This window comes from Apis florea, unplaced genomic scaffold, assembly GCF_048593485.1.
Source record: "Apis florea isolate Af1SG1 unplaced genomic scaffold, ASM4859348v1 contig_2291_pilon, whole genome shotgun sequence".
NCBI classification, from domain to species: Eukaryota; Metazoa; Arthropoda; class Insecta; order Hymenoptera; family Apidae; genus Apis; species Apis florea.
This window is the reverse complement of record NW_028256553.1, coordinates 4246803-4268940: the sequence shown is the minus strand read 5'-3', so window position 1 is coordinate 4268940 and position 22138 is coordinate 4246803. Positions and strand designations below refer to the sequence as shown.

The following is a 22138-nucleotide window of genomic DNA, read 5'->3' as shown; positions in this document are numbered from 1 at the left end:
ACCATTTTGAAAAATCTTAAAGCGTTATCACCTTTTTTATTTCGTTGAAAACTAGGAAAATATTTATTTTATGCCTTTAATTAATATTTGCTTTTTTGATATCTCAAAAATTATTGTTATGATATACTAAAATAATAAGATTTATAAAAAATTTTGTTGTTTTAAGTACAAATTGTAGTTGGTTTTAAAATTCAGCTATTTTAAATTAATTGAGATTCTAAATTCATTTTCATTTTATATACATATTATAATTATCTTCATAAGCAATAATTATTGCTATAAGGATAATTTGCACAAGTTGTCATGATGAGCAATATATTCAAGTGAAAAGGCTAAACTTTTGAATAACCATTTTTATAACATTTTGTATCTTTTACGATTCGTAGATATCGTTTTCAGAATAAACGTTTTCAAATCGCTTAAATACATCACAAAGAACGATAAACTTTCAGTAGATGTTTTTATGAGATCAAATTTAATTATATTTGTCTTCATAAATTTAAATGAAAACAATTAATTAATTAAAATTCTTGTATATTGTATATTATACAAAATACAAACTAATTGGTAAATAAATAAGTCGAGTGTCTATTTTCTTTTAAAATTTATTTTAAAAACGTTTAAGAAGCAACGTTTAATTAATTTAAATGATTAAAACAATCAAACATAAAATTAAATTTAAATGAAATTCAATTTGCAATGATGCAACTTTAATCAGAAATACAGAGAGTGGGATAAAATAAAACAATAAATATTATTTATTTATTTTATTTTATAATAATTATTATTACTATGATTAAAAGTTATATAGGAATATACGTGATTTCTATATTTTTAATATAATATAATTGAAAAAGTGAGAATTAAAAAATAAATCTATAAAGTTTTATAGAAATTTAGAGAGATATTTGATGTTATAATTGATATTAATATTTAATATTTTTAAAACATTAAGCAAACATTAAGGAACACAAAAATTCATATTAAAAATATTTTAAAAACAATTTTGATAATATAAAATTATTTCATTATATTGGATTGCAAAATTATCCTCCTATTAAATTACCGTGATTAATGTGGTTATCAATTATATTTATAATAATTATATTTATATCTTCAATAATAATCATATATATATATATAATGATTTTTAATATCAATTACAATAATTATAAATAAAAACTACTATAAATTATAAGTTTTTCAATCTCAAAAATATACAGCACTCTCAAGACTTGATAAAAAGATAACTTAAACTTTCCAATATATAATTAAATTTTGTTTCTATTCATTTTATTTATTATATTGATGAAATTTATATCATTATATTGTGACTCTCAAAATAATTACTATTATCATTGAATCATAAATTTTACAATTTGAATTTCAAAAACACATTTTTAATTCTTTCTTAATTTTTTAAAGAGGAGATGTTTATGTTAAAAGTAAAAGTAATGTTTTGTTTATGTTAAAATAGCTCTATTTGGAATAGGTAATTATTTCTATATAATATAAATGATAAAATATTATGCTGAAATATGAACAATATGAAGACAAAAGACAAACATACAATATTAATACAATATTATACAATATAGTATATATATAAATAATATATAAATATATTGAATTAATAAATAATAATATAATTAACTCTCGAAAAAATATAATTTCAAAAATGCAATTTTGTATTTATCTTATATTTTTCAATACAGAGTAAATTTTAAAAGAAGTCATCACTCAATGAAAATATAATTTCAATTCTTTAATAAATTTTGCCCAATAAATTTTTAATTTTTTCTTTTTCATCTCTTGCATATCGCGTTCTATTCACATCTCTAATCATTCATACCATTGAAGCATAATTATCAAGATTCTGATCGAAGTTCGATCTTCTGGATTAATTAAAAGAATTATCAGAAGTTCGTTATCGAGGATGCAAGATTTCAAGGATATTTTCTTGCAGTTTCTAATGACGGACGCGGAACTAACGGATTCTTTCATCACCGGAAACACGGTAAAGATTTTATTACGATCGTACGGTGATCCTCTTTAATTGCATCCGCCAGGAAGCGATCCTCGAAAAGCAATTTCGAGTGTACCAGAGGCCAGATTTATCGCGGCCGGAATTCATTGTAAACATCCGACGGCGTTCTTCTTAATTCCACCCCCTTGCTCTCTATATTGCTCGCATTTTTCCTTTCGATCCCCTAATATCGTGAAAAAAGAAAATATACTTCTCCAATGAAGCACGTTTAATAGTCGATGCTTTATTCTTTCCAATAACTTTCTAGATATTTTATTCCTTCATCGAGTTCTATTTCTGATTTCTCACTTTTGGCATTGAAAGATTCCAGAAATTTAAGAATATTGTTGCAACACATTGTTGAATTGAATTATATTTGGTTATATTTTTATTAATTTATGTGTTTACTAATTTTAACTCGTTTTGATCTATGGATTTGTAGAAAAATCTTTTTATGAATTTTTTTTCGAATTGATAAGTCATTTGTATTTGTATAACTATTTCCATTCTATCTACTTATTTTATATTGATAAATTATTTAAGAAAAATTAAAAAAGATTTTCTTTTATTCGAAAAATTGTAAATTCGTTATATATTTCAAACCATTATTGTTAAAACTATTACTAATAAATATATGAAATTCATTAAAACTGATTGTAATTTTTGAAATGTAAAATGCAGTGATATAAGTTTCAAGTGCATAAAAATATTAAATCGATTTAATATAAAATGTTTAAATAAAAAAGGAAAAACAATAATATAAGTCTTTTTTTAATTAAGAAACTAATAAAATATAATAATTAAAAATAATTAATATTATTAAGAAAATAGTAAAATCAAAGGTTATATTTTTATTAAAACAATAATCAAAACATTATTTGATTTTTATTTTAATAAATATAAATTAATAATTTAAAAACCATTACATATGGATATAAAAATGTCACAAAATATCAGATATATTAATATTAAAATTATTTTAAAAAAATAATATTTATTTTCTACCAGTCTCAAATTTTTTGCAATTTTTTTCTCATCATGTTTTCTTTTTATAATACGCAAAATTTATTTTATTTTTTTCTATATTACATAGCATTTTACATTTCAAAAATTAGACTATTTTTAATGAATTTCATATTGTATTTAGTTAAAAATTTTTTGTCAATGATAATATATATAAAATTCAAATTTTTTTCTGTGCATAAGTAAATATTCTTTACGAATAAATATTCTTTTTTATTTTGAAAATACAAAAATAGTCATCGTCATGGAATTTCTCGTGTTACGGTTAAATCTCCGTTTACGAAATAAGAATCTAATTTCCCAGTTTATTGCAGTACCTTGAAGACAATCTCATGGAATAGGAAACGTTACGATACTCTATACCATTCAAAAAGTAAGAGCAATGTCGATTATCGAGCTAACGTCATCATTAAGACGTCAGCCAATCCATAAAGGATCAATGTAAAAGCAATCTGAGCACACCTGAGATCAAGTAGTAGTTATTCTTGTATCACTATTTTCTTCTTATTTAGAGTGATTTTATTTTATATTTCGTAACAAAGGAATTTATCATTTGTTCAGAATCGAAAGCAATATTTTTTGTTCAAAAGTAAACAAATAATAATTTGTCAATTAAGAATAATTCCTATATGGTTTGTAATTTATATTCAAACAGAAATAATTCCTATAAGATTTCGTATAATTTTTGTTTTATTTTTTTGATGATTATTGTTCGATATTAGCTGGATATAAATTGAAAAAGCATGATAATTTTTATGTTTTTTTTTCCATGCTTTAAAAGCAAATTTATAATTTTAAAATGTTAAACTTTAATTTATTATATTTTGCAAATTTTTGGAAATCATATTTCCACTTTTTAAAATAATAAATATAAAAAAAATATCGAATATTTTTACTATTTATCTGTTTATTATATAACTAATTAAAAAATTTTAATATTTAGAAATATTCGAAGAACTTCTCGAATTCCTTCAAATTCACTTTATATTAAACTCGAATAACTCATTTATAAAATAATATTGGGAAACTAAATGAATATATCTCGAATTTTTCCTAACTAAAATTGTTTTCATTCTTCTAAGAACAAAGAACGTATAACGATTTGTTACATCTGTCACCATTATTATAGTTAATCACGCGAAACAAACGATCCGCCTTCCATGCATTCACGCCGCCATGATTCTTTTTCCATCGAATTGATTTCATCATCGATAAAATGAACTATATTAAACATCATCGAGACTAATATTCAAGATATATCACGTTTAAATTCGCAAATGTATCGAGCATTATCAGTTACAAAGAATTCGATTGGCAAGTGAAATAAAAGAAGAAAAAAAAGAGTTGCATAATAAAGTAACCAGTATTATGACTAATCGCGTTCCCAGATTATACTAATAGATCCTGATTGTGTTATAGTACGAATTCTGGCCTAATAAAATCTGTCATATATACTCTAGAAAAATAAAAATCTTGAAACTAAATGCAACTAATTAAAAAACAGTAAAAGTATTCAAAAGTATTCAAAAGTATTTTGTTCTATGTTTATTATCAACAAAAGTAAAAAATGTTTAAACCAATATCTATTTTTAAGTGAAATAAATATAAGATTTCGATAATTGCAACAATTATTTCTATGAGTAATTTTTTAACAACAATATTATTTATACTTAATATTCTCTAATATTCTCTAGAATCTTAAACGTCTCAAAATTATAAATCATACAATTTGAATTTTAAATAAAATATTAAATAATTAAATTAAATGATATTACATATCTTTTTCAATAACTTTCCAAGTTATCTCAAAGATAAGATGGGACATTTCAACGATTATAAAGATCCGTATCATTCACGTCATGTCATTTAAAACAATCAAATATACTCTGGCACGTGACAAACTTGCAACGTCGCCATCCTCGATTTCTGGCAGACGACCACTTGACGCAAATCTAACAATGCTTAAATTTACTTTAAAGCTTACTTTAAAATCGATCCATCGATATGTCGAACGAATTGATTTATAGCGTCCCCGACTTTCTGTGTTAAATTATTGATCAAAAGTAAATCATCGATTGAAATGATGTCAATTGGAGAAGGATCGGAGAAGAATTGCACGATCGAACATTTATGACATATATAACATACGTATGATTATTCATCCGCCATTTGTCGATGAAGCATTGATTTCAAAACTGGTTTCGGAATAGGATTTCAAAGCGGTTTCGGGTGGAAATTCGAAACAGGAATAAAATTACACGTATAATCAAAAGGTATTGTATCGAAATATTTCACGTTTTCGAACATTTAACCTAACTTAAATGAGGAATTCGTTGCGAATATCAGCCACAAATATGGCAATAATCTTCTCATTTAATGAGTTTTCAGATGAATGTGTTTTTACGTTTTTTTGTTTTTGTATTCTCTTTCTTAATGCTTACTATTTTGCATGCCATTTATTTTATTTACTGACTAGAATGAATTGTTATGTTGCAATTTTTTTGATAAATTAAAGATAAATTTGAGAAAGATGAATTGTTGATTTGATGTAAAAATTATGGAAAAATTATTCAAAATGTTTTAAATAATATTTTATTTAATTTTTAATATAAATACTTGAAATTTAGAAGGATTATTATAAAAAAGATAAAATTTCATTCTTCTATCATTAAATATTTAATAGAATTATTTAATGTATAATAATTATATTTTGAAAAGAAACGGAAAAATATATTATTTTTTTTTTTTTTAAATTAAAACTATATATTTTTTTATCAAATTAATAAGAATACATAATGTATTTTTTGATGAAGATATAAAATTTTCATTTATGGTTTTTTTAGATGATGTTTTCTATAAATTTGATTATAATAACTAGAAAAAGTAATAATAAATCATTATATGAATCAGCTATTTATAGATTATCATATAAACTTGCTAATTATATTAGAATATAAAATATTGTATATTAAAACCGTGATTACGTTTATATATAGTTTAAAACAATAATAATTAAATAAATAAATATTTTTAATATGTCACAGAATTTTATTAATTTATTTAATAAATTGTTTAATTATTCATATAAGAAAAGTTAAAAAAGAAAAAAAGAAAATTGAATTTAATCCTAAATTCAATGAATTAAAGAAATTAAAAACGATAATTTCGTCATTCAATAAATATTTCTTTATAATTTTTGTCTATTATATTGTCAATCATTCATTAAGACATCACTTCTAATAAAACACCACGTATATAAAATCGATGAGGAACAAACAATTTATATCATCACCCTTTATTATCATCCTCTTACCATAGATACGAATGTTCAATAACTTATTCAAGTTTATATTTTAAATATAAACATAAAGAGACAATTATTACAATTATTTATTAGATTAATATTTTTGAAATGCCAATATCTATTCAGCATTCAATTTGAGATTATAGAATATTATTTTATCATTGTGAATTGAAGTTAATATAAAAAAATAATATTTTTCCTATGTTTTTCTTACTCAAACAAAAAATTTATATCATTGATGACGATATAATCGATTAGTTACACAAATATAATAGGATAATTCTTATTAGTTTTAATTCTTTCTTCAAATAACCAAAGAATAACATATTCAGATAGTATATTTTTTGAATTATCATATATTAGTGCGTTATCGTAATTGTATTATTTTTCAATTTTCATTCACGGTAAAATTTATATATACATATATTTGCACCACCAATAATCGGAACAGCCGATTATTTGGGACAAATAACAAACTTGAAGAAGACGTAATTTTCTTTCCTTAACTAGAACAGTATTATATATTTGGAACAACTTTAATATTCTAGAAAATAACAAATGAAATATATAGAAACAAGAGAACTACTTCTCCTCATTTATCATTGCATAAAGTATTAATTGACTAATTTTTAATAAGATTGTATTTATATAGAAATATTTAGAAGAATTTCTATTAGTGTTAATTATTCATTTTTGATGCCATGATTGCATGTTTTCAAAGAATTATTATCGTTTATCGAAAAATTATTTATATTAAGTAATTTTACATTAAATTGTAAGTAAATATTTTTTCAGTAATTATGCAGAAAAGAATAATGTGCATAAAAAATTATTACATGAAACGATATTTGTGTATGATTTGAAAATACTTATGAAAAAAGTATTTTTTAAAAATATCGATAATACAATTGAATATTATAATACAAAAATAAAAATTGTGAGGATGAAAAGTATTCTATCAAATTATCTAAATCGAAGAATTAGACTATGAAGAAAGTGATGAAAGTAAAATAGCTGAATCTAAATACTTTTAACTATATAAGATGCTTGGAAATTCAAAAGAAAAGCAACAAAAGTATTTTGTATATCATTATTAGATGTCTATTCTTAAACAATTAATCAAAAAAATATAGTAAAATTCTTTATTAATAATTAATTAAAATTCGAGCAAAATATGAAAACATATTATTTATATAAATTTTATATAAATTATATATAGTTTTATATATAACTACATATATCTATAATTAATTACATCTTTAATATTCATTTTTTCTGATGTATTCTGAATTTTAATTGGATTTTAATTAAATTTTATATACTATCGACAAAGAATAAAAATAATTCTGCATGAGAAATACACATATATGTTAAATATTTGACTCTATATTATTCTAAATATACGTAAATGAACATCTTATTGCTCATTTATTTTTTTATTAATAATTTTAACTATTATATGTGAAATATCTAGTATATACTCCAGATAATTGGACCAGTCGCTTAATTGGATCCAAACACGTAATACCGATTTGTTATTTTAAATAATACACAGTATCAGAATCCATTGTAATCATAGTAACGTTCGACACTAGTTTATATAACAAGATTTCAGGTAGAGTTTATTTAATCAATGATGAAAATTTTATTTCGATAAATAAATAGATAAACGAAGTTCTACTTCATATAGACTCAAATCCAATCTATATGGTAAATCTTTTTCTTCAAGAAATTTCTTTTGAGACCTTGAATATTTTTATTTGTTATATTATATAAAAACATTTTTTTAAAAGAACAAACTTAAGATTATCAAATAAGTTTGATCAAATTATTATGAAATTTTGTCTTTACGAAATTATATTTTAAAATATTATATAATTAAAAATTAAAATAATTTAAAAATCTCGCCACCATAAGATGATTAGCCATTAATTATTTTTAATAATAAATCTGCTTAGAACTAATCTAATCTAAACTATTTTGAAAAGACATTTTTGTTAATAACTTTTTAACAATAATTGCCAAGTAAAAATCTTCATAATACAATTATGATTCTATTAACGATGATGACCTTGATAACATATTAAAAAATCATCGAAATCGAAAGATAGTTTTTGCAATTATATAAAATAATTATCATGAATTTTTCGCTGAAGAAATTCATCCACTTCCTCGATCTCGCTTCGAGGCCTCGAAATTTTCCTCGCGTCTCTGCTTGACGAGCATCCTTCTACGATTATCGCAAATTAACGAACCCGATGCAATTCCAGCATCCCGTGTTAATTCCCGTCGTAATCAACGTGCTGTAATAAACTTAATCTTTGTTCAAGTTTTCTTTCATCGTGCATCGATGAAACTTTAACCTGTTACAGGGTTAAACCGGTGCCTCGACCGCGTTATGCAACCCAGTTTCGAAGTTTAGGAGGGACGACGGTCAAACAATGGTGTAACCCGATCTACCTTATGATTGCTATTAATCTTCTCAATTTATTTTGTGTTGTCCCGTTTCGCGCGGGCTTCCTTGCTTTTCAAAATGTATCGATTTACCTGGAAATCACGATCTCGAGTGCGAAAGATACAATTTTGGCTTTGATCTGATTCGATGTGAAGTTTTGTTTGAATTCGAAATAATTATCGACAAGTGGTGATACGAAAATTATTGAAAAAAAGTTATTTTGAAAATTAGTATAGACATAGATTTGATTAGAATTTGGGATAAATATTATTATTGGAATAAAATATTATTTTTTAGATTTAAATAATATTAATTAAAGAGTTTTTTTGGACTTTCTTTTAATTATTGGGATTTTTTTACTAAGAATTGCTTAATTTTATTTTATAATTAGGAAATACAGTTGTTTTCTGTATTTAATATTGATCGAAGAGTTTTTTTTTTTTTCTTTAAATTGATTGATCTTTGATAATTTTTCAATATAGTATTGTGATTTTGATAAAACAATTGTTTTATAAATTTTTTTAAATCTTGGTTTTTAGTTTTAGAAAATTCATACTTTGTAAAAAAAAAGCATTCATTCATCGTATTCATCATAAATAATATTTTTGACTGACCATATCAGAAATGATAAATTACTAATCAGAGATAAGAAATATAAGAAATATCATATCATAAAAATGAAATCTGTTCATGATAGTTTTTGAGAGTAAAAATAATATTTGTAATCTAAAATTAAATCGATAAAATTTCTTAATATAAAAGACGTTCCTATTTATTTGATTACATATTTCTCTTTTGCTTCGAATTTTCGAAATTAAATTACTAGATTTTTCTCTACATGTTTTATGATTGAACATCATTATTAATAAAAAGAGAAACGTGTATTAATTATTTCTACAAAGTACCGAACTAACAATTTCTTCTAAATATTCCAATAATAAAGATTTATTTTATTCTTCAGCCATTCTTTTAGAAATCCTAAAAAAAAAAAGAAATTATAAACTTTTGTGGTATATATAATATCTCAATTGAGATTTTAAAAATTGTTTATAATTTTTATAGCTATACTAACTAGATGTATATATTTTATTTATTTACAAATTAAAAGAATATATTGAAATGTATAATGTATAATGAAATATATTAAATCACAAAGTATCATTAATTTAACAAAAATTAATAAATTTCAAAGAAATAAGGTATAAAGATTTCAAACGAATTTTCTTAAAAATGTCATCTTTTCGAAGAAATTAAAAATCTAGATATTAAAAGAGAAATCAAACTCTTATTTAGCGACTAAGTTTAATTTTGAGAAATATCCCATGCAAGTTGATCGAAGACTGAGCTTACTCACAGGAATTCAATTGAAATCCTTCTGGTCCTAGCCGCTACCGAAGAACAATGGCCGCGTAGAGGATTGGCACTTCACTCATCACCGACTAACCTTGCACTAAAGCTCTCTGTCACCTCGCTCTGGCAACGATAACAAAACTTGTGGACGCGTAGTAGTCCAGCATTTTAGAGGCCCTGCATTTGATCAGGGTACGCGGAGAGCGTGCCACCGTGCAATTCTTCGCCACTTAGTGTGGGTCATTAACGATGCCCTCGACGATCCTTTGAGATAACCGTAATTATCGTGCACGCACTTCTTATTTTCTCGTCTTGTGAATTTTGTTCACATTTTTATCTTTATTTACTAATTTCCTTCTTGTAAAAGTGTAAAAATAAAATACACGTGAGATTTTTGTTTTAATATATTGTATATCAGTTTATATTGTATTATCAAGATATTGTTTTAAATATAAAAAAATGTTAATATATTATAAAAATTTTCAATTTTAAAACAAAGTTAAAAAAAAAAACTTATTCTTCTTTCTCATATAATATAGAAACATCTTTTATATTAAGTATTAATATATTCGTGAAACAGATTTGAATAATCGATTCTGGAAGTTAAAACAAATACAAAAGTACATAAAAATGTTGAAGCTTATTTATCAAATATTATTTTTATTAATTATAAATTTATTTATGAAAAATTCTTTAAGTTATGAATTCTTTATTAAATAGTTTTTATTAAGTTATAAGCAATTAAGTTTGCATTAGATGAAGCGAAGATGAAGATAAGAGAGCAGTGTGACGAAGATGAAGGTATCTTATTTTATTTCTGATTCGCTTCATCTAATGTAAACATAAATTACATATAACTTAATAAATAATATTCTGTACATTAATATTTTGTATTAATATCCTGTATTGCATATTTATATATTATATATGTACTTCAAAAATGACATAATTCAAAATACATGTTTAAAATAATATCAGCAAAATTATAGTTTTTAATTTTTCTTTGAAATAAATTCCTTTGTAGATTGTGATGGATTTGATATTCTATTAATTCATAGAGAATTATATTGAATTATACATTTTGAAGTACATTTATAATATATTATTAAATCTTACTTTGAAATTTATATTAGAATTAGTTATCATTAAGTATTTATGTAGTCTTGTAATTCTTGATTTATTATTATTACGCGAAAATAGGAGTTAAATTTTGATATTAATTCATAATTAAGAATAATTTGTATTAAATAACATAATGAAACAGTTCTCTATTCTATTAAAAAAAGAAAGCCTGAAAGACGTATAATAATAAATTATTTTACTATTACAAATACATAATTTGAAATCAAATAAATATGAAATAAATTAAGTGAGATGAACTTTCAATTGCTCATTCTTTTGAGATTTAGACATGAATAAACACTAGAGGATAGCAATTTTTAAATACAATAAATTAAAGATATTTATAATTTTAAGATACTTCTTAAAAAATCAACAATAAATAATATTGAAATTGACAAAATATATTATTGTGTAATTGTGTTTATTATTATTATTTTACAATAGTATTATTACTATTTAAATAATTAAACGATCGTTATCAGGATGAAAATTTTTTCGTTCGAAAAAATAGATTTGATCGAAAAAAAGGATCGAATCGGAGAAAGTTATGCGATAGAAGAGTTCAGAAATTGAAAAACAGTTTACAAGTTGGAGAAGGGAATGGAAGATTGACTAGTTTAGTTGTATACTGAGGTTGCGAGAGAAGATGGAAAATAGAATCGAAAAATTGTATGTTCGAAGTATGTAATGTAAATAAGTATCAAATAGAACTTCTTTTATGAATATTAAATATATTTATCGTGCACGTAAGAGGAAATATTTTTTATTTGAACTTGTGAAGTTATATATATTTTTCATTTATAATTCTGTAACTTATATGTATTTCATGATATAATAATAATAACGACGTTTAATAAATAACGTTTATAAATATGTTTCAATAATATGTATAATACACATAATAATTTCAATAGTATCAGTTCTCTCATGAGATTTAACAATATTGATATTTAATCAAATTCATCCGATTATTCATATTATAAACGATTTGGTACAATAGTGGATATTAAATAATAAATATTTTCACATAGATAATGTACACATAATAATTAATTGCTTTAATTTGTATATGTACCCAAAATTACATCAAGTATATCGTTGCAAGAGTGACATAATTCAAAATTTGCATTTATTGAGATGTGGTACAGGGAAATTATTGATATTTATTATTTTTTATTAATAAATTTTATAAATAAATTTTCAAACATCACTGTTACACTATTGCAAATATGTATTATACAAATATTCTGAAATGTTCATAACTTATAAAGATTATAAATTATCCCTAATATTGATGAATCATGCAGAAACATTAAGAAAATGAATTAGTATAAAATTAATATTTTAGTTTAGAAAATTGATATTATTGTTATATAATATAAATTTTCATTGTATATTAAAAAAAATATTAATTATCTCAAAATTAATTCTTATATACAATTAAAAATTTCTTAATAATTCACTTAAATCACATGAAATTAAACAAAATTATGACAAAATATTTAAAAATATTAAAATTGAAATCTATGAAATTATTTGTATAAAAAGACACTATACACTATACATTTCGAAAAATATATAGTTGAGACAATCATTATAGTTATACACAAAATATATATTACATAAAAAATTATAATTCAAAATATTTTTTAAATAAAACATATCATATAGATATATTAGTTAAAAATTTTTGAAAATAAAGTTCATCAGTCCAAATACTTAAAAAACAGATTGAACTTCTTTTAAAAAATACTTTCATCAAAAACCTATCGACCTCGAACTCTCTGAAAATTTTATTAATATCTATAACATTTATACTGAATATAATTGTTTAATCTAAGTATCATAAGAAGGGAAAAAGAATAGATCTGGGCAGTGATCGAATTCTTTATGAGAACGTCTTGTAGTTATAAAGAGACTCTACAATACACGCAGGCCTAGTGGCCCCGATACTGAAAGAGGTCTCCATTGTGTGAAACCTACGAAGATGGAGGTAACATAATGAAACTAACTGGCTTGCTCTGACCAATTAACCAACCCAGCGACAGCATAATATTTAACGTACACTCGCCTCCTTCCCCTATTCACGTGGCCGTTTACGTCATGGATATATAGTGTTATATATGGAAACGTGGCGAGAGAATATCATCTGGATTTTATCATCTTTTTAAGCGAACTAAACATTTTTTTCTCATGATTGGCAATTGAAATATCGATGAAAATTCCTTTGCTATTATCTTTGAATGACTTTTGGTATTTTTTGGATTTATTTTTGATGAATTGGAATAAAATATTTTCAAGAGGAGATAATTTATTTAACAATAATTGAAATAATTGAAAGTTTTGTTAAATATCCTTACAATAATGCAAATAGAAATGAGAGGAAGATAAGAGTATAAAATTTAATGGGCAATGGTTGAATGAAGATTTAATGTATACAAAGATGTTACTGTTAATTCGCGTTTTCCACCTGTTTGCACGCGTCTGACCATAGATGGGGATGCTCTACTGCGGCGGCTCTGAGCATAAGTATTTATGTAATGTATTTTATTCGTTTCGCGATTATCCACTTTATGTATTGTTAATTGCCAATTAAATAATTTAATTAAATTTACAAATCCATTTCTTGAAACAAAATATTTTTGATAGTTTAGTTAAATCTTGATTTAATATGTAGTAATGTAATTTAAATAGTTCCTACATGAAAAATTTAAAGAATGAAAATTTTGAAATAATTGAAAGTTTTGCTAAATATTTGCAAATTAAATGTAAATTGCAAAAATGAAAAATATTATAGAAACTTAAAATATAAAAAAATATGCATATATGTTAATGTTCTTTTTACCATAAAAAATACGAAAATAGAATAATATTTTATTTGTTTCTAAAGTTTCAATAGAATTATGATATAAAATACATACTAATATTACAAAAATATTATAAAATAAAAAAATATTATATTGAAATTTCTAAAATTTTCTTTTTCTATTCCAATTCTATATCGTTAATTTTGAATTTGTTCATAAAGTTTATGAAAGGTTACTAAACATAATTATTGTTGAAATGTGCCATTTGATTCTTAATGAAGTGAGTTCTTAATAAAATTTATGAAATATTGGAATTTTCTTTTTCAAAAAGAATAAAAATAATTTACAGTGGAAAGCTTCAATATATAATTCTGTGATGCGACTACAAATATCTCAAATTGTTAGAATTCTAATTCTTTCTTTATATTTTCCATTAAAATTTCATCGAATTAACATTTTTTCTTTGTAAACAATCTCCAAAATGTATTGAAATTATTCTTATTATGTTAGATATTATTTTAACGATCTCAAATTTTTTACATATATATATATATATCTTTTGTACATGTATAATATACATACAACTACTAAATGAAAAAATATTATCAATAACAATATTTTTTCAAAACGAAAAAAAAACTGTCTTTATACTTTTATTAAATCCATACTATTGTATAATTGCAAAATTTTACAATTAATCTCAACAATATTCGCCTAAAATTAGAATACATTATTTCAACGATTTCTCGCATATCTATCTTTCATACAAGTATAATATATAACACAAAAACATTATCTAACAAAAAGATATAATTATATTCAAAATTTAAGGATTTAAATTTCTAAATATTACTTCATTTTGCTCCACAATTATTTTTCTTAATACTACTACCAAGATCTTACATCCTCAATTTTTAATTTAGGAATAATTTTTTAATATAAAAATAAGAAAAGACAATTGACACATTATATTTGACAAAATTGTATCAAATGAAAAGAACTCTTCCAAAACTTCCTAATATCCTTTTATTAAATCTTTATCAAATCGTTACAGATTTACTTCCGTTTAAAATTATCCTCTTCGTATTAGAATACATTACCGTCTCAAATTTTAATATATATTAATCTAAACCGCCTGTTGAAAATATTCCTGTTAAAGATGCCGCGATAGTTCGTTTATTTGCGTAAGAAAAGAAGATTTGTCGGAGGAGGAAACGAGCCGACGAGGCGGAAGAGAGAGGAGCATCTCCCGAGTCGTGAAACAATTTTCGTTTCGAACAGCTCGTTCAGGGGTTGGAACGTATAACGGAGGGGGGTGATGGTGGCATAAATATTCCGAGGTTGCGCATCGTGGCCAACGTACCAGTTGGAAAGCCGAGGGAGGCGGATTCGCGTGCGAGCTCAGTGCGAGTCGTGCTCCGCACGAGTGTTCGTCCAGCCTGGTCGGAAGGGTGGTGGAACTTAACCGCGCGAAGGACACTGGGCGGTGAGTTTGAATCGAATCAACCTCCGTGGAATAATCCGTGATTGGTAATTGGATCGAATCGAGAGCTCGGAGGAATGGTGGTATCCACGACGAGAATATTTTTCACTTGGACAGATTTTGTGGATTTAGTTAGATTTTAATAGAAGAATTTATATGTATAATGTACAGACTGGATATGATCAAATTATTTTCGTTATTGATGAAATTGTCGAAATTTTTATCGTTACGGATAATACGATTTTGAAGAAGTTTCCAGGTGATAATTTTTTTTCAAACGTGCAAAAAATTCCAAAATTCGCCATATTCGATTTTATAGAAAATTATTATGTTGGTTAAAAAAAAGAAAAATTAAATTAAATTTGTTAAATGTTAAATTTTGATGTGATTACGATGAAAAATGATATATTAAAATCTAAGTGTGAAATACTCAGATTGAATATTTTTGAGATTATATATATATATACTATGTATATACTATGTTGTTTCTAAAAATAAATTTTCAAGGTTATATTCAATCTCTTTCTTCATTAAATAAGAAAAATGTTTGTTTTTGAATTTCATCTCGATATTTATTGACTGATAAAAAAGAAGAGTTATGAATTTAAGAAAAGTTAAAAAATAACCTTGAACATTAATTAGATAAAAAAATATAGAAAAATCAAATATTATCGCTTTAAAGATTTTTTGATTGATCCATCTTGTATAATTAATCCATTGTGTAAAATTCATTGTGGAATACAAAATTCATTGAGGATTTTTAATTCATAAAAAAATTCTGCACATAAATCATCTTTTTTTAGTAGCACTAAATTATAATATAAATATAAATTTGTTTTAATTTTTATTTGTACGTTTTTGATGATTTGTTTTGCTTTTTTGATTTTTTCCTTTTTTTTTTTTTTATTTGCTTTCTGTCGTTTCAGAGATTCAAATGGAACTTGTTGCTTTGGATGAATGAAAAATGAAGTTCGGAATAGAAAAGTGAAATGAAAGTTTTTGTTTTTGATTCTTTTCACTTTCAAAAAGAACTTTGGAATATATCGATCATATTTATTGTTGGTTAATAGATAAATAGATAATAGAAAAACTGAAATTTTTGAAAATTTGTTTAAAATTTATTGTGAAAAATATTAATTTACAGAAAGTTTTTTTCCTCATAATATAACTAATGATCTTTGAAGATTATTAAAAAAATATTAATTGTGTATATTATTCAATACTTATAAGAGTTCTATTTATTTCAAAATTAATGAATTTTACTATCTTATCAATATAAAAATATATTAAAATATATATTATCAATATAAAAATTAACATAAAATTATATTGTTAAGTATAATAATTTCATACAAAATGAATAGAGTCTCTCTTTTTGTTTTTCCCGTCTTTACTTTATGATGGCTTTTGTATCTGTTATTCAAAACTTGTAGATTATCTTATATCTCTATATATCAATTTTATAATATTCTCCTATTTTTATCTATGCATTATATTCATTATATTTTTTAAATCTCTTAAAAATGTAAAATAAATCTGAACAATAATAAGATTTTTTCTTTGCATTGTAATATTTTATCACATTCAAGAGATTTCTTTTCCTATATAAAATTGTTTTTATTGTTAATTAATAAGAATTTAAATTATTAAAGTAAAATTTGATATATATATATTTGAAAAATAAGTTTTTATATATTTTGTCAATTTATAATATATATGGTAATAATAAATAAATAATAAATAAATAAAATATATGATAATAATAAATTGTATAAAATATTTTCTTAGAAATCTGAGAATTTCATTATAAGAATTTCATCATAATTTATATTAAATAAAAATAAAAAAAGATTTTATTAAAATCAATTATTACATAAATTGATTATTTTTTACAATTTTATATTTTTTTAACGAATATGCTATAGTATTAAAATTATTTTCTTAGGATAATTATTTTCTCAATTTATTAAACTTATAAAAAAAAAAGAAATAAGAAAAAGATTTGTTCAAAAATTATTTAAATGAATTAAAAAAAAAAAGTTTTTTGATATATAAATCAATGATTTCCAAAAATTTTAAATATATATTTTAAGAATAAATACATCTATTAGGATAATAATAAAAATATTATTTTGTTATGAACTCGAGTTTTCAATCATAACTTAATTTATAAATAGGAATAAAAAAGAAATTGCTTTGTTTAAAATTTATTTAAATAAATAACAAAAAACAAGAACCGAGATATTGCGATATTTCGATTAATAATTTCTTAAAATTTTTTACTGAATAAAGATAATTGGTCCTAACATTTCACGAATAATTCTCCTTTTAATATTCATAGTTAAGAAAGCGAGAAGGAAAAAGTCGAAATAGGTCGATGTGTGTAGCGGCACATTTTTTATTCATGTATTCACTTCAAAGTTGTCTATACGAACCTCACCGACCTGATACGAGCAACCCGCTTTTCGGTCTCCTTCCTTTTATTTCTCTCGCATTTTTCTTTCTCCATTTTTCCCCTCTCTCACACTTTCATGTTCGTTCCTTTTCTTTGGCCTGAATATTTTTCACGCAGCTCGGGCAATCATGAATTTTCGTCGTGGAATTAATGACACGGGGGATAATAAAAATTTATAACTTATAATGGTTAACATTCTTGTCAAAGACTTGTCCAAATTTAGCCTGTAAAAAGAAATTTGAAATTATATTTATACTATATGTATATAATTTGTATTGTAATTTCTTATATATGATAGTTTTATAGTTTAGAAAAAATAATATGAATTATAACAGCATATTTTTGAAATTATTGTTTTTCCAGAGAGAACAATGTTAATAATAAAGATTTAATAAAGAATAATAATGAATAACGTAGAATAAATATCTAATATATTTTTAATTACTTACATCTAATAGTTCTAACTAATATAAAATTATATAATATTAATTATATCCTTATTAAAAGTGCATAATAATAATATTTTAAATCTCTAAAATATCTTTTGGATTTTATCTTAAATAAAATGCATCAAAGAATATGCATTTATGTAAAATCTAAAGATATAAATATACAAGATAGAATATTTTTGGAGAACCGATTCTGAAAACAGAAAATTAGACGAAGCAATATACAGAAAAGAGTCAAATCATTCTATCTCTATTGCTCACCGTCGTACTCTATTCCACTCTATTCTCTTCCTTCATCTAATGTAAATTTAACTTGCTTGTAACTTAATAAGCCTCGATTAATATTTCTGTATATCAATTTTAATGTTTGTTTTGATCTCTAGAAATTTTTTATATTATTGAAAATATTAACATTCTGTATGTAAAACGTATATATATATATATATATATATATATATATATATATATATGTGTGATATAGAAAGAAAAATATATGATAGAATGAAATATTTAGAATATAAAATTATGAAAATTTTTATTTGTGATATTACACATGAAAATTAAATATACAGTAAAGATATCAAGAAAAAACGTGTCAATATCCTTAATCATCAATAATTTATAAAAAAGCAATTAATTTTCATTTTTCAAACTTTTGTAATTTCAATAATATGAAGAATATCAAATTGATTGTATCGATCGAAAAATAAAAAAATATAAACAGAAATATATGATAGAATTAGAGAGTGATTTTCAGAAAGATATACGACTTGTTCTCCAAAGATGAGGAATGAAAAGAATATCGAAAAATAAGGTTGAATGGATGAACTTGCAAAAGGTTCTTGTAGCAATCACGAATCATGAGAAAACCATCTCGAAAAGAGATGAGAATGAATTGAAAAGATCTCTATGATTTTTTCTTCCTCCAATATTTATGAATCGAATCACAATTCATCAGATTGTTAAGCGTTTGTTCAATTTTCAAATTTATAAAACTTGAATTCGAAATTCAATTCGTAAAATTTTGAAAATTGAAATACTTATTTTTTTTTTCTAAGAAATTTTAATAATCTTTTCTTTTCTGTTTGAAATTCTTCAAATTCAGATTAATAATAAGCTAATAGTAGTAATAATATTTATCTTTTTTATAAAAGTTAAATTTATTTTTTATGTTTTACTTTTTCTTTATAAAAACTTTTTTGTGTATATGAAATTGTACGAATTAAAATAAGTCAATGATTTAAACACAATAAAGTCAATTGATTTATTATTAATTAAGTAAAAATAAATTGTTATCTACATATTATTACACATTCTTATAAATTAAGTTTCGAGGTTTAAACTTTTTAATTTTCCAAAACTTTAAAAGTTTCAAAGTTTCAAATATTATGTGTCAAAATTTCTTTTTAAAATTAAAGATATAATTTATTTTAAAATTAAAAACAGTTAGTTTTATCATTTTTATTCTTTACTCGAATCGAGAATTTACATATTTAAAAATCTCGTTTTTGCATTAATTTTATTGCAATCAAATACGAGAGCATTACAATATAACGTAGAGATTGGAATGCAATTCAATTTTGTAGGCAGTACGTGTTCGTGATCAATCGGCACGTTGGATAATTTATTGTTAAATAAACTAGTCCGCATCTGCCATCGATGATTGGCAAGTCGATAACGACGATGGATAATTAAAATAAACATTTCACATTAAAACAAACGATCCTACTAAACATTCAAGTATAAAATATCTCTTTTCATCTCGTTTGGAAAACGAAACTATGGATGCTGTATGTCTAAATTAATTCATTTCGTGAAAAATTTTACACATTTCATTACATATTTTGTAATTCAATTAAATTTCATAAAATAAGGATAAAAGATAGAAAAAAATTTCATTAATAGTTCACTATTAAAAATATGTTTTAGCAAAATTAATATTCATATTTATTTGTTACATTAATTATGCATATAATAATTTCTATCATTTTCTTTCAATTTTACTCACAAAATTTAATAATAATAATAAAATTAAATATCTAAAATAAAAGATTTTAAAGAAAACAAAATAGTGTCTATTGATAAATCTTCTTAAATAAAATTGCAAACTGTTAATTGAATTCATATTATTTTTTTAATATACAATCCATATACAATTTCTTACAAAAATAATTATTTTTCATAAAAATATTGTATCTACAATTTTATTATGGATTATAGGTTAAAATACATATTATCTATACAATATTAAATATCATTGCAAGAAAAATAAAAAGTGTGACCAAAAGTGAAAAAAATATTTAAAAAACTAATTTAATTTTTTCATTCGATAAAAGAGAAAAGAAAGAAAGGAAGGAAAGATGTAGAAATATATATGATCATGAGGTGTTTCAATTTTCGATCAAAGGATATTGAGAGCTATGTTTTTTTTTTTTTTTTTTACCGAAACGAAACTTTCAAGCTTCATGTTATGCGAGCAGGGAACAGGTGAAAATATTACGCTTCGTGTCCTGGCTTCAAAGAAACGAGATAACATACTATACTTTTAAGGAAAAAACTCGTGCAATCAGTCTCCATTGGAAAATATTAACAGAGAAGCAAAATAAATTCTGTTACACTTGAATGATCGAATTTTCAGAGGAAGAGACAGGTGGAGAAACATGGTTTCCTCGAGGGGTTAAAAGGTGACCGAGAGGGGAACACAGAAATACTTTAAGCCCTTGTATCTCGACCTGTCTGCAAATTAACGTAGCATCCAGCATTGATTTTGTACATATAAAATGGAATTATCTTGTGTTTGTTTATTGGTTATTGATTATATGATGAATTTCTATTATTATTTGAAATCATGATTATTTCATCGATATTATTTCGTTGAAATTTTATATGTTATCAATATGTTAAAGTTGTTCCAGTTATTAATGATATTTCATTATATCTATAAGTTTGTATGTCTTTCTTCTGATAGTTTTATATATACGCAACAATATTCTTCTGGTAATATTATATAATATTATTTTGAAAGAATTTTCGTTTCTAAAAATGTATAATGAAAAAGCATAAAGAAGCAATAAATTATTTAACAAAATTTCCATTTTTTCTTTATATAGTAAGTATTCAAATTTTATGTATATCGTGCTACTTCTTTCTTAATTACCTTTGTCGTGGTATTTATATTAGAATATTAATAATTTTTTACGAATTTACTATTTGCTAATAATAAATTTTGTAAATTGGCAATTTATATATAATTCTGTTAAATAAATTAGAAAAAAAATCGAAAAAGAAAAAAGAATTTTTTTTTTGAATCTATAAAAATGAACAGTATAATATATTTTTGTAAGTTAAGTTGAGATATAATAATTTAAAATTTGTATATATAGATATTGCAATTATTAATAAAAAAAAAAAGTAAAAAGTAGGAGAAATAGAACATTTTGAAGACAAAAAATATGTAACGAAAAAAGACAAATATTATTTATTTTATTAATTATAAATTGCGTATATACGGTTCAAAATCTATGTAAATCAATAAACATTAAAATTCACATTAAACAAATTAAAATTTTAGAAATTAATTAAAAGATACTAAAAGATACTAGTGATAATGAAGATATTAAAGGATCTATTATTCGTATCTATAATTTGATATTTTATATGTTTT

At 22.9% G+C, this 22138-nt stretch overlaps 2 protein-coding genes across 5 annotated transcripts in view; one reads left to right on the top strand and one right to left on the bottom strand.

Moving 5' to 3' along the window:
• The window catches only part of LOC100864080 (carcinine transporter), a 57692-nt gene extending 47405 nt beyond the window's left edge, over positions 1-10287 (bottom strand). The window contains exon 1 of the mRNA XM_031916909.2: positions 10163-10287. The gene's annotated coding sequence lies outside the window, so the exon portion shown is untranslated. The remainder of the gene's footprint in view (positions 1-10162) is intronic.
• Positions 1-22138, top strand: part of LOC100863967 (glutathione S-transferase) — a 64944-nt gene that overhangs the window by 19730 nt on the left and 23076 nt on the right. Inside the window, exon 1 of one of the 4 annotated variants that reach the window (XM_003694284.4) lies at positions 15339-15573. The exons of 1 other annotated variant lie outside the window; for it this stretch is intronic. The gene's annotated coding sequence lies outside the window, so the exon portion shown is untranslated. Of the gene's footprint in view, positions 1-15338; positions 15574-15727; positions 15830-22138 lie in introns of those variants that run through there. 2 more of the 4 variants (XM_086903143.1, XM_086903145.1) reach the window with 2 other exon arrangements.